We start from the raw sequence: 13,688 nt of genomic DNA, 5'->3' as shown, positions 1-13,688 counted from the left end.
GGTCAACTGATTTTCAACAAAGGTGTCAAGAACTTACAATGGGGAAAGCACAGTCTTTTCAATAAGTGCTGTGAGAAAACTAGTTTTCCACATGCAGAAGATTGAAATTGGACCCTTGTCTCACTCCATATGTAGTTAGAAACTTAAATATAAGACCTGAAACTATATAACTATTAGAAGAAAACACAGGGAAAAAGCTTTTTGACATTCATCTGGGCAATGTGTTTTTTTTGGATATGACCTCAAAACTACAGGCAACAATAATAGACAAATGGGATTGCATCAAATTTAAAAGCTTCTTCACAACCAAGGAAACAACAGAGCGAAGAAACAATGTATGGATTGTGAGAAAATATTTGCAAACCATACATTTGTTAAGGGGTTAATATCCAAAATATGTAAAGAACTCAAACAACTCAATAGCAAGAAGACAAATAACTTGATTAAAAAATGGGCAACAGACCTAGATAGACACTTCTCAAAGGAAGACACACAAATGGCCAAGAGATATATGAAAAGGTGCTCAACATCTCTAATCATCAGGAAATGCAATTCAAAACTACAATGAGATATCACCTCACTTCTGTTAGGATGTCTAGTATCAAAAAGACAAGAGACAGCAAATGCTGGCAAGGATGTAAAGAAAAGGGAATCCTTGTATACTGTCGGTGGAAATGTAAATTGGTACAGTCATTATGGAAAACAGTATAGAGACTGCTCAAAAAATTAAAACAACTGCCATATGACCCAGCGATCTCGCTTCTGGTTATATAACCAAAGGAAATGAAATCATAATCTTGAAGAGATATCTGTATTCCTATGTTCATTGCAGCATTATTCACACTAGCCAAGATACAGAAAAAACCCAAGTGTCCATTGATGGGTGAATGGATAAAGAAGATGTGGTATATAAATACAATGGCATATTATTCAGCCATGAGAAAGAAGGAAATCCTGCCTTTTGTGAAAACATGTATAAACCTGGAGGACATTATGCTAAGTGAAATAAGCCAGACAGAGAAAAGCAAATACTGTATAATCTCACTTATATATGGAATGTAAAAAAAAAAAAATGTTGAACTCATAGAAGCAGAGAGTCAAATGGTGGTTACCAGGGTCTGGCAGGGAGGGGAAGAGGTGGGGGAAGTGGGAAGATGTTGGTCAAAGGATACAAAGTTGCAGTTACGTTGGATGAATAAGTCTAGACATTAATGTACAGGCATGATGACTAAACTTAATAATAGTGTATTGAACACTGGAAATATGCTAAGAGAGTAGATTTTAGGTTAACTCATCTCACACAAAAATGGTAACTATGTAAGGAGATGATATGTTAATTAGCTTGACTGTAGTAATCATTTCACTATGTATTTGTACATCAAATCATCATGTTGTACAGCTTAACTATATACGGTTTTTATTTTATATTTTTTTCTTTTTCTAATTTAATTTTTGTTGGAGTATAGTTGATTTACAATGTTGTGTTAGTTTCAGGTGTACAGCAAAGTGAATCAGTTATACATATACATATATCCACTGTTTTTTAGATTCTTTTCCCATATAGGCCATAACAGAATATTGAGTAGAGTTCCTTGTGCTATACAGCAGGTCTCTATTAGTCATCTATTTTATATATAGTAGTGTGTATATGTCAATCCCAATCTCCCAGTTTATCCCTCCCTCCCTTGCCCTCTGGTAACCATAAGTTTGTTTTCTACATCTGTAACTCTATTTCTGTTTTGTAGATAAGTTCATTTACACCCTTTTTTTAAGCTTCCATATATAAGTGATATCATATGATAATTGTCTTTCTCTGTCTGACTTACTTCACTCAAGTATGACAGTCTCTAGGTCCATCCATGTTGCTGCAAATGACATTATTTTGTTCTTTTTTATGGCTGACTAATATTACGCTGTATATATGTACCACATCTTCTTTATCCAATCCTCTGTTATCTAAACCAAGTCTTCCCAGTGCCTTTCACTGAGGATAACCCACTCAGTGCCTAAACTGAGCAAAATCTTTCCAGTCCTTCCACTAAGGATAACCCAGGTACCTCTTCTTGAAACTAAGTTTCAAGGATAACCTATTACCCCACAGAATAAAACTTAGGATCATCAACAAATAATGGGAGATCCTAGAACCAGGAGAGAGTCACCCAAATTCACCTGGACTCCCTGAGGACGTGGATGGGCACAAGAGGCCCCTGCTTGGTACTAAGGCTCCAGATCCTCGTAGAGTTCAGGCAAAGGAGAGGTCCCTTCGTTGGTTGCCGTAACTGTTGACTAAAAAATTATTCACAACCTAAAAGTTGAGAGTTATGTTTTATTCAGCAGGGATTTCTAGGACTTCAAGCCCAGGAGGCAGCATCTCAAGTAACCTTGAGAGAACTGCTTCTGGTTTTTATTTTAAAATGCATAAATAAATGAAGAAAAGAAACTGCCAAAAAAATTAGTCTGTTCACAACATTTTGTAGTGTATCACAGAAATCAGTTGGATTTACAGGTATATAAATGGACAGATTCTTAAAATTTTTCTTGCAAAGTTATTAGTATTTTGCTCTAATAGTTACCTTGAATAGAATTTTATCACTTTTACAAATATACTCTTTCAAAACTTTGATTACAAATGTAGGAACATTTTGACAGAAATCTTAATGAATACCCAATATTGGGATCCAGTACTCATTTACTTTAAGTTGTTGTTAATATCAGAGACTTGCCTTCTCTACCCAATTACACATTCTCTTACTTACAGAATCCTTGGATACAAGTGTGACTGAAATCAGGGAATTAAAAAAAAAATTATTTAAGCGGCCTTGTAAACTGCAAACAAATAAGATGCTATTCTTAAGATTATATACATTTATCTCTATGCATTTTTGGTACTGTGGATAGTTCAGCTTGTGAAACAATAAATATTAACACTAAAATAGCATATTCAACATTACTAAAGCCGAATGATAAGTGGATATAGACATGCTTGTTAAAAACACCAGCTGAGTTCTAATTCTTAGGTACTTGTTAACTTCTCATCAATTTCTGATGTTGATGTCTGCTGATTGCACTGCTGTTGATCGAGGTTCTGTGATTTACACAGCAGTCTGAACACAGTGATGATATTGATTCAGAAGGTTAATTTGTATTTGTTAGATAAAGGTTAGAAGACTAAATGGTTTTCAAACTGTGTTTCAGGGAACCCCTGCAGAAGCTGCCCAGAGGGAGGATAAATGTGAGGATATTTCATCTCCCCCAAACATAACAGCTTTACTTTGTAGATTTCCTTCCTTCTTCCCTTCCTCCCTCCCTCCCTCCCTTCCTTCCTTCCTTTTTTCCTTCCTCCCTCCCTACCTCCCTCCCTCCCTCCCTTCCTTCCTTCCTTCCTTTTTTCCTTCCTCCCTCCCTACCTCCCTCCCTCCCTCCCTTCCTTCCTTTTTTCCTTCCTCCCTCCCTCCCTTCCTTCCTTCCTTCCTTTTTTCCTTCCTTCCATTTAAGCTTTCATTTCAGGGGCTTCCCTGGTGGCGCAGTGGTTAAGAATTGCCTGGCAATGCAGGGGACACGGGTTCGAGCCCTGATCCGGGAAGATCCCACATGCTGAGGAGCAATTAAGCCCGTGTGCCACAACTACTGAGCCTGCACTCTAGAGCCCACGAGCCACAACTACTGAAGCCCACGCGCTTAGAGCCTGTGCTCCGCAACAAGAGAAGCCACTGCAATGAGAAGCCCATGCACGGCAATGAAGAGTAGCCCCCGCTCACCGCAACTAGAGAAAGCCTATGTACAACAATGAAGACACAACACAGCCAAAAATAAAAATAAATTAAATAAATTAAAAAAAAAAGATTTGATTTCAGCAAGTTTCCAGGGTCAAAAACTAGTTTGAAAAGTCTATTATAGATAGGTAACAGTAACAAAAAATAACATGTTATTGAGCACTTATTCACCATGTTTTAGACACTTTTTAACGTAATGGGGAAAAAATGTGGCTGTATAACATAAAGTGAAGAAAGCAGGACATAAAACTAAATGCAAAATGTTCCCTTTTTTGTACACACACACACACACATATTAAAAAGGGCTAGAAAGAAATGCCAATATATTAACTGTGATTATATCTGGGAGGTGGGATGTTATGGTAGATTTACATTTTCTTTCTTTCTAAATTTTCTGCAATAAACATGCACTAATTTTATAATCTGAAGGAATAGATGTTTCTGAAAATTAATCATTTCTTGCAAAACTATATTAAAATATTTCAATAACAATCTTTTGTATTTTTGTTTAAATTTAGTATATATTTTCAAAGAGTCTTCATTTAACAAATTTTTTCATGTGATTTTACCTTTTAAGATATTTTTGTTTGCCCATAAATTTCTTAACTTTACTAGATAATATTCTAGTAATGCAGATTTTCCATGTTTTGAAATATAAATATGTGAAAAATGAGTGACTTTCCCTATAAATAGAGCAGGAAGAAATAAAAATTACTAATCACTTTAGCATAATTTAATGAAGCAAATGTGCAGCCTTTCTAAAAAAATTAATTAATTAATTTATTTTTTGGCTGTGTTGGGTCTTCGTTGCTGTGCACGGGCTTTCTCTAGTCGCGGTGAGCAGGGGCTACTCTTTGTTGCGCTGCGCGGGCTTCTCATTGCGGTGGCTTCTCTTGTTGCAGAGCACGGGCTGTAGGCGCATGGGCTTCAGTAGCTGTGGCATGGGGGCTCAGTAATTATGGCTCACGGGCTCTAGAGCGCAGCGTCAGTAATTGTGACTCACGGGCTTACTTCCTCCGCAGCATGTGGGATCTTCCCGAACCAGGGCTCAAACCCGTGTCCGCTGCATTGGCAGGCGGATTCTTAACCACTGCGCCAGCAGGGAAGCCGCCATGCAACCTTTCTTTTTTTTTTTTTTTTTAAAGAAATTCACGTTCTTTTATTTATTTATTTATTTATTTATTTATTTATTTATGACTGTGTTGAGTCTTCGTTTCTGTGCGAGGGCTTTCTCTAGTTGCGGCAAGTGAGGACCACTCTTCATCGCGGTGCGCGGGCCTCTCACCATCGCGGCCTCTCTTGTTGTGGAGCACAGGCTCCAGACGCACAGGCTCAGTAATTGTGGCTCACAGGCCCAGTTGCTCCGTGGCATGTGGGATCTTCCCAGACCAGGGCTCGAACCCGTGTCCCCTGCATTGGCAGGCAGATTCTCAACCACTGCGCCAGCAGGGAAGCCCCCATGCAACCTTTCTTGTATCTTATTCATGCTCATCTAATTCCAGAAAGAACTCACTAAGTAGAGTCTGTATCATCTTCTTGCTGTTTTACTAAATCTTTTCAAATTTTTTACTGCCACTTCTCTTTGATTAGACTTTCTACAAAAGCTTTAAATTTTGAGGGAGAAACCAAGCCATTAACTTTGAGAGGGATAATGAGAAAAATACGTTGCTTCAATTTACATGTAAAGTTTTATTTACTTGTACTTCATTGAAATGCAACACTTGTTTTGCAAATAAAAAGAGTACTCATGATTTTAGTGAGAAAACTCTCCAAAAAGAAATATGTCAGTGTCTTGAAAAAATAAATCTATTTAAAGGCATACTTAAAACATCTGTATCTTCATTGGTTCCAGGAGAATGACGGATTAGATGCAGAATATTCCTTAAAAATGCCCTGATGTATTCAAAAGAATAATTTTGTCCATTGCCAACCTCAAACTAGATGACTGGAATTAGTCATCAAAGCTATAGGACAGATAACAGGGTGTAGACCAGAGACAGCTAAGTCAGCACATCTCCTGATCAAGCTTGGCTTTTAGGAACAAGAAGATCATCATTAAAGGGAAAAGTCAGTGCCTGGAATATGAGGAAATGTTATTTCTGTGCCTTCTATCCAAAATGTTACATGTAATATTGGGTATGCCTGGTAAGGCTCAGCAGATGTCAGCTCCATCTTTATGGTCATAGAAAACATAGCTGCTTGAATATTTTTATGACTGATTTTGTTCCAAATAGCAGAGAAACACAAATTAAACTTTATATCTATTTTTTTTTTGTACACAAATCTTTGTGTGGAAATGCGTTTTTATTTATCTTAGGTAGGTATATGAGAGTAGGATTTCTGAGTCATAAATTGACAGTGTTTTCCAACGTAGCTTTACCATTTTACATTCCTGCCAGCAATGCAAGAGCAAGATTATCCACATTTTCACCAACAACTGTTATTTTCTGCCTTTTTGATTATAGTTATAGTCATGAAAAGTGTATTACATTTAGTCAAAATCATTCAGCTATTTTGAGAGTTATTGTGGAATAGGAAAATGTGAATGCTGTGGATTGAAACTCTATTACTTTGATATATGTGTGTGTCTGTGTTTATGTATATATGTGATAGATCATTGAGATTATTTAACTTATAAAAATAACACCAAGTTTCTGAAAATAGAGTACAGTAAGTCCCCTATATATCCTTCAAGTTGCGAACTTTCAAAGATGCGAACATAAGTTCACATGTCCAATCACGTAAGTTAGTTCATGTGTCTGGCGTACATTATCACATGCATGCATCCTCTACAGGTGGTTGTGCTTTTGTGTACTTTACTGTACAGTACTGTATAGAGTACAGTACTACAGTATCATTATTTCAAGCCCAGGATGTCTGGAAGCAAGGGTAAAAGCAGTGGTGATGTAGCTGGTACTGCTAAGAAGGGCCAAGCGATAACGATGGAAACAAAAGTGAAAATAATTGAGAGAGTGTAGTGAGACGAAAAGATATCTTGCCCTCCCTCTCCTATTGCTGATTATCCTTCAGCTCTACCATCTCCCACCTCCTCTCCCTCCTTTAGTTAGTAACTCTTCTTGCCTGTTCACTCGATGCCAGCCCCTGTATGCCAGCTGTTGTACTGTACTACTGTATTTTTCAAGGTAAGATTTTAAATGTTTTCTTTATTTTTTGTGTTTGTTTTTTATGTATTATTTGTGTGAAAAGTATTATAAACCTATTATAGTACAGTACTATATAGCCGATTGTGTTTGGTACCTAGGCTAACTTTGCTGGACTTAGGAACAAATTGGACTTATTACTAAGGTGCTCTTGGAACAGAACTCGTTCATATGTAGGGGACTTACTATATAATATACCCAAAGTTAGAATTATATGCTTCATGTTTTTCTAGTAATATGAGAAAACTAAACTTCAATAGTTTTCTGTTTTATAGTTTCTTCTCTCCAACTGTAGCCTAAATCAAAAAGGGAAACTGTAGGTTTTAAATGATGTGAAATACTATTGTAAGGCCAAAATTCTTACTGTTTTAATACCAAAAATCTTTGTTCAAAGCATGAACCTAACTAACATTTTGGAAAAGAGAATAAATTTATTATCCATTGTTATTCAAAATAATATTACTGTTTAATATATTTTCCAGACTAAATCTTAGTTAACATACGGAGAGCATTTTGATATTTAGATATCATAAAGGAATTTTTTAAAACCTAAGTTTAAGAATGGAAGATTTTAATGTCTAAACCTTCATAATGAAGTACAACTGGGAACTCATAACCCTGAAGAAATGTTATATGACGCTAACTATAGGCGTCACAACGTGATCCAAAAGCTGTAAGTGCAGGAGTCTAATAATGATTTATATTTATCTTGTTACTAACCACAAACTACAGGACTGAATAACTAATGCAATGCATTGAACAAAGGCATTTTATGGTTTGACGAAGATCAAGATTTGGACCCCATGCAGCTACATTGTCGTAATATGTTTCTTTAACCATGTCTGTATAAAACTTTTGTTTGTAGGTATGACAGGCAAACTACAAACATCACTGGAGTTTCAAATAGTAGCTGCATAAATATTTGTTGCATGAATGTAAGTCCTAAGTAGGTAGGTAGACAGATATAATTGAAACAATTTCTAGTATTTTAGGTCTGTTTATATTTTCTTGATTTCTTCATTCCATTTTATGTTGTTAATTACAGTGAATTTATGTTTCATCTTTTGCTGCTAGTGAAGTAACTTTTAACGTCCTAAAGACAAGTGCTTTTGAAAATGCATTATTAGCACTGTTTTTTCTCCTGATGCCTTTTATTCATGTTTCATAGCAGAGCTTGCAAATTATTTTTTGTGCTTTGATTTTAACAACTCTATTGATAAAAGTAAGCAATATATTGTAAGTTCCATTTTATAGATAAGGAGACAGATTCAGAAATATTAAGTGAGATAAAGTTTCATTAGAACCAAAATCTTCTGATTCTCAGACAAGTTTTTTCCTAATAACAATCTAGGTCAGCATTTCTATAAATTCAATTGTGGTGATGCTTCTATTGCATCAGCCAAAAAGTTTGTTCGGGTTTTTGTAACATCTTACGGAAAAACCTGAACGAACTTTTTTGGCCAACCCAGTATATATGCCTCTAAGATTTTCTAGGTAGCCATAAGAGAGCATAATTTGGATAAAAACCAGTAGATTTTTATATACAATAATTTTATGTGTAATTAGAAAGCAGCAAAGATATTTATGCAGGCCTTTTCTTAAACCAGGAATAAAATGTTTTTAACCACTTCTATTACTTTAAAAATTAAAATTCACTTATTTACTATCTTGAGCTCCTTCTTCCTATGTGCTAGACAGCATGCTACAATGTAGACACATACACACAGAACACGAGCACACGCACACACAGACACACCAATGTATCATACAGTTTCCCTGCTCTCTTACTTCAGAAGCTGGTCTGTTACCACATCAGAAAGAGGCAGATGGGTGGGTGCTGAACTGAGCATCAAAGGAACCTGATTAAGAAAATGGTACTGGAAAAGGAGATCTAATATCATAAGCCAGTCTGCTCTCCTGGCGTGGTATAATTTCTGCTCAGGCAAACACTCAACAACAGCAGACAGTTCAGGTTGAAGTGACAGATGTGCAGGAGAGCAGAGATAGAGAATCAGCTGTAGGCAATATTCATGTGATCCCTGCAGGCATTCACTAGAGGACTAAACGAGATTATATACGTAATGCGATTTGGGAAGGATACATCCTAGTTTTAAATAACGAGTTTTTTAAAAAATTTAAATCCCATATGAGGAATTGTTTAACTTACTGTATTGTGGGCTTCTCTCTCCCTCAATCCACACCCCCTAATTCTTTTACATATATTTCTTTTCTTCTCAAAGTTAAAGAGTTATTTTTATAAAAAAAGCTAAAAATCATTTGCTCACAATTGAAGAAAGCTACTCCAAAGGCTTGAGTTCCATAAACAAGGTATTTCTCTTTAGCTGGTGGCAGCAACTTGATTTCTAGGCATAAATTCTCATATAATGGTAACACAATATACAAAAGTTTTACTGTTATGGCATTGATTGTTGGGATATTGTTTAAAATTCTAACTACATGAGAATTCTGCTTAATGAGATCCTGTGAGAGATATTTTAATCCAGTGCTAGGAAATGATGTACTTGAACTAATCAACCAGAATATTTAAATCTCATGGACACTGAATTTTTTTTTTTTTTAATGGCCATCAACACATCTTTAATATACAACTCTCACAAAACAAATAGCACTAAAGTACAGTAGACTGATCTGGGCCAGGTGGTGGACCGGCTTCTCTGGTAGTAATAATGTAAGTGGAAGGGAGCCTGCCAGGAACTATTTAACACTTTTGCAGCTCATCTACACCATTCATGGACACTGAATTTTGAATTCATCATATTTAGTTCTAGGAAATCGAGGAATTTTGTGGCTAAACTCCAGCATTTGAGTAAGAACCTAAGATTTCCAGTAATTAACTTCATCCTTGCCTTCATCTTACTATCCTACTTTTTCTTGCCCTGATTTTTTCTATTCATTTTATAGTCCATTGTATGCATTACTTCTGCAGTGTCAATTATTTTTAATGATATTGTACGTGTGTGTGTGCATATATACAAAATTAAATTCCATTGCAAATCTGTGGGATAATAATTATGTTCATTTTATAATAAGGAAACTGAAGTCCGGACTTGCTGTATGTTTCACATGAACTAACTAGTTTCTAGAGAGCAATACATTCTTATTTCAGCAACGGTAAATGTTTAATAGAAATAGCCTCAACTTAGTTCTTCAATGTGAGACACTCCTTCAGGAAAGATGCGGACACTAAGCAGACTATTGGTGGAAAATTATCTGCCCTCCATTCCATCCCCACCTACCACCTCTCCGATTATGCAGCCCTGAAACTGCTGCTCTGTCATCGACACAAACTACTCTTCTCCAAGCATTGTCTCCACCTGACTGATTGCAGCTCTGAGGCTTCCTAGCAGCCCAGCAGAGCCGTGGGTAAGATTCTTCCAAACCTTATAAACTTTACTCTCTAGAGGCCAGATCTGAAGTCTTTCTGCTCCTCATTGTATCTCCCAGATCACTACTGTATCCACCCACTGTCTCACAGAAAGTAACCCCACTCCTCTGAGGCTTATGCCATTTGCCCTCTATGACCAGCTCATTTTCTTTGTCAGTGTTATCTATCACTTGACTTTCTGTTGTTCATCAAACACTGTGGCACTAGACTCAGTCTTCTCTCTGTTCCAATTCCTGCCATCACTGTAGATGGCTTCAATATCCACAGTGTTCTTTCAATACTCTGGCTTTTCATTTCCTTACCCTCCTCATCTCTATGGCCTTTTCTACTCCACCTCAGCTACCTCTTCCCATGGTCACACTCTGGATTTTTTAATCAACAAAATCACTGATTTTCCAAATCAATGATGTAGACGTTGAGCAATCGCAACCCTATCTCTCACCTTTCTGGCTTGCTTTTGCAGCTATTCCCACCTTGGTAATCCCCTGACCTCTTTGGACTCTCCAATAAATAACCAATTCTCATATCTGTATCTTTCCCTCTAGGTTTAATTTTCTTCCTATTCAGTTTATTTTCCATGGTCGATAATTTTAAGAACAATTTTCTCAATGCCATAAACTCTCGTTGTTCTGTCTTATCTCTTCTATCTGGCCAAAACCCTGCCAGTGTAATCCAACTCTTTACTTTTTCCATATATTTATATGTACAACAGAACAATTGTGGGAAAATGTCACAAGACAGGACATATCAGTACCACCAGAAATTTATGATCACCAGCTTCAACTGGGCTCTCAGCATGGCCCTGAAATCCTAGTGTGTTTTCCTAGGCAACTTGCTTTCTTGTTTGCTTAACTATTTCACATTTCTCAGTCTCCTAAATGCCTGTTATCCCATCGACCCTTTCAGCTCAGGTAATATCAAAACTATCAACTCCCGGTTACCTCCCAATCCTCACCTCTCTCCCAACATTCTTACCTGATGCATTGGAAGAGAGTCCTCTTTTCTCGTCTTGGCCAGTTTTCCGTGCCCAAGAATCCTTCTCTTGCCTTTCAAGAACCTTACAGAACGGATTCTCCCTCTTCACCTGTGTCTTCAACCGCTACTCTTAATGAGGATTTCTCATCAACATTTCAATTTGATCTACTCTTTCTCAGCTTGAAAGAAAATACCCTTTCCTCAACTACATGGCACATTTTAATACTAACATTTTCAGTATCATTAACAGTATTACTATCAGTACAATCTATAAAACATTTTGAGGTACAGCCTCATCGGCTTTCCTCTTCCTGTGCGCTAGAATCGAATGGCATTGTAAAATAGTTTCAAGGTTACCTAGCACCCTACTGCCAGCAGGCGGCTCTGTGTCAAAAAGGGAAAAAGGAAACAAAAATACAAATTGTGGGAGTACAATCTAAGGTTTGGACCCAGGTTCCTGTCATTACTACTTATGCTAGTTGTATCTTAATAGTTACCACCTGAAAGCTTTCTGCCATTTCTAGTTATTTTGTTTATACCTCAGTAGCTACCACCTGAAAGCTGTTTACTATCCAGTGAAGAAGAGGATATCCATGAAGGAGCAAACAACTAAAACACTAAAATAAATCAACAGTTCTTTCAAGGAGATTTCAAATGAGCTCCAGATCTATAATGAGATGTTGGCTTGGGCTTGAAAAAAATTTTTTTGTATTTTTTTAAAATTTAGTTTTATTTATTAATATAGTCAAAAAGGTAAGAGGGGAAGAAAATGGCAGTATATTAAAAGAAACTATTGTTTTACCTTGATTTTCTGGAACTAGGGCAGAAAGAAAGGCTTTGAATATTACTTACATGTCCAGCAAATGTTGACATATATTATAAAATAAACATCTGTGCACACCAACCATCCCAACAAATAGAACACTATCCAGCTCTTGAAGGATATGTGAACAAATTTCTTTTTTCCCAGAGGTAATGTTCTGATTTTCATGTTTATAATTTTTGTCATTTCCTTTCTTTTTCTTTGTTAGTTTTTAAAATTTTTGAATTTTATTTTATTTTTTTATACAGCAGGTTCTTATTAGTCATCAATTTTATACACATTAGTGTATACATGTCAATCCCAATCTCCCAGTTCATCACACCGCCCCCCCATCCCCCCCACGGCTTTCCCCCCTTGGTGTCCGTACGTTTGTTCTCTACATCTGTGTCTCAATTTCTGCCATGCAAACCGGTTCATCTGTACCATTTTTCTAGGTTCCACATATATGCGTTAGTATACGATATTTGTTTTTCTCTTTCTGACTTACTTCACTCTGTATGACAGTCTCTAGGTCCATCCACGTCTCTACAAATGACCCAATTTCGTTCCTTTTTATGGCTGACTAATATTCCATTGTATATATGTACCACTTCTTCTTTATCCATTCGTCTGTCGATGGGCATTTAGGTTGCTTCCATGTCCTGGCTATTGTAAATACTGCTGCAATGAACATTGGGGTGCATGTGTCTTTTTGAATTATGGTTTTCTCTGGGTATGTGCCCAGTAGTGGGATTGCTGGGTCATATGGTAGTTCTATTTTTAGTTTTTTAAGGAACCTCCATACTGTTCTCCATAGTGGCTGTATCAATTTACATTCGACCAACAGTGCAAGAGGGTTCCCTTTTCTCCACACCCTCTCCAGCATTTGTTGTTTGTAGATTTTCTGATGATGCCCATTCTAACTGGTGTGAGGTGATACCTCATTGTAGTTTTGATTTGCATTTCTCTAATGATTAGTGATGTTGAGCAGCTTTTCATGTGCTTCTTGGCCATCTGTATGTCTTCTTTGGAGAAATGTCTATTTAGGTCTTCTGCCCATTTTTGGATTGGGTTGTTTGTTTTTTTAATATTGAGCTGCATGAGCTGTTTATATACTTTAGAGATTAATCCTTTGTCCATTGATTCGTTTGCAAATATTTTCTCCCATTCTGAGGGTTGTCTTTTCGTCTTGTTTATGGTTTTCTTTGCTGTACAAAAGCTTTGACGTTTCATTAGGTCCCATTTGTTTATTTTTGTTTTTATTTCCATTACTCTAGGAGGTGGATCAAAAAATATCTTCCTGTGATTTATGTCAAAGAGTGTTCTTCCTATGTTTTCCTCGAAGAGTTTTATAGTGTCCGGTCTTACATAGGTCTCGAATCCATTTTGAGTTTATTTTTGTGTATGGTGTTAGGGAGTGTTCTAATTTCATTCTTTTACATGTAGCTGTCCAGTTTTCCCAGCACCACTTATTGAAGAGACTGTCTTTTCTCCATTGTATATCCCTGCCTCTTTTGTCATAGATTAGTTGACCATATGTGTGTGGGTTTATCTCTGGGCTTTCTATCTTG

This window comes from Balaenoptera acutorostrata, chromosome 5, assembly GCF_949987535.1.
Source record: "Balaenoptera acutorostrata chromosome 5, mBalAcu1.1, whole genome shotgun sequence".
Taxonomy (NCBI): domain Eukaryota; kingdom Metazoa; phylum Chordata; class Mammalia; order Artiodactyla; family Balaenopteridae; genus Balaenoptera; species Balaenoptera acutorostrata.
This window is presented reverse-complemented; position numbering follows the sequence as displayed.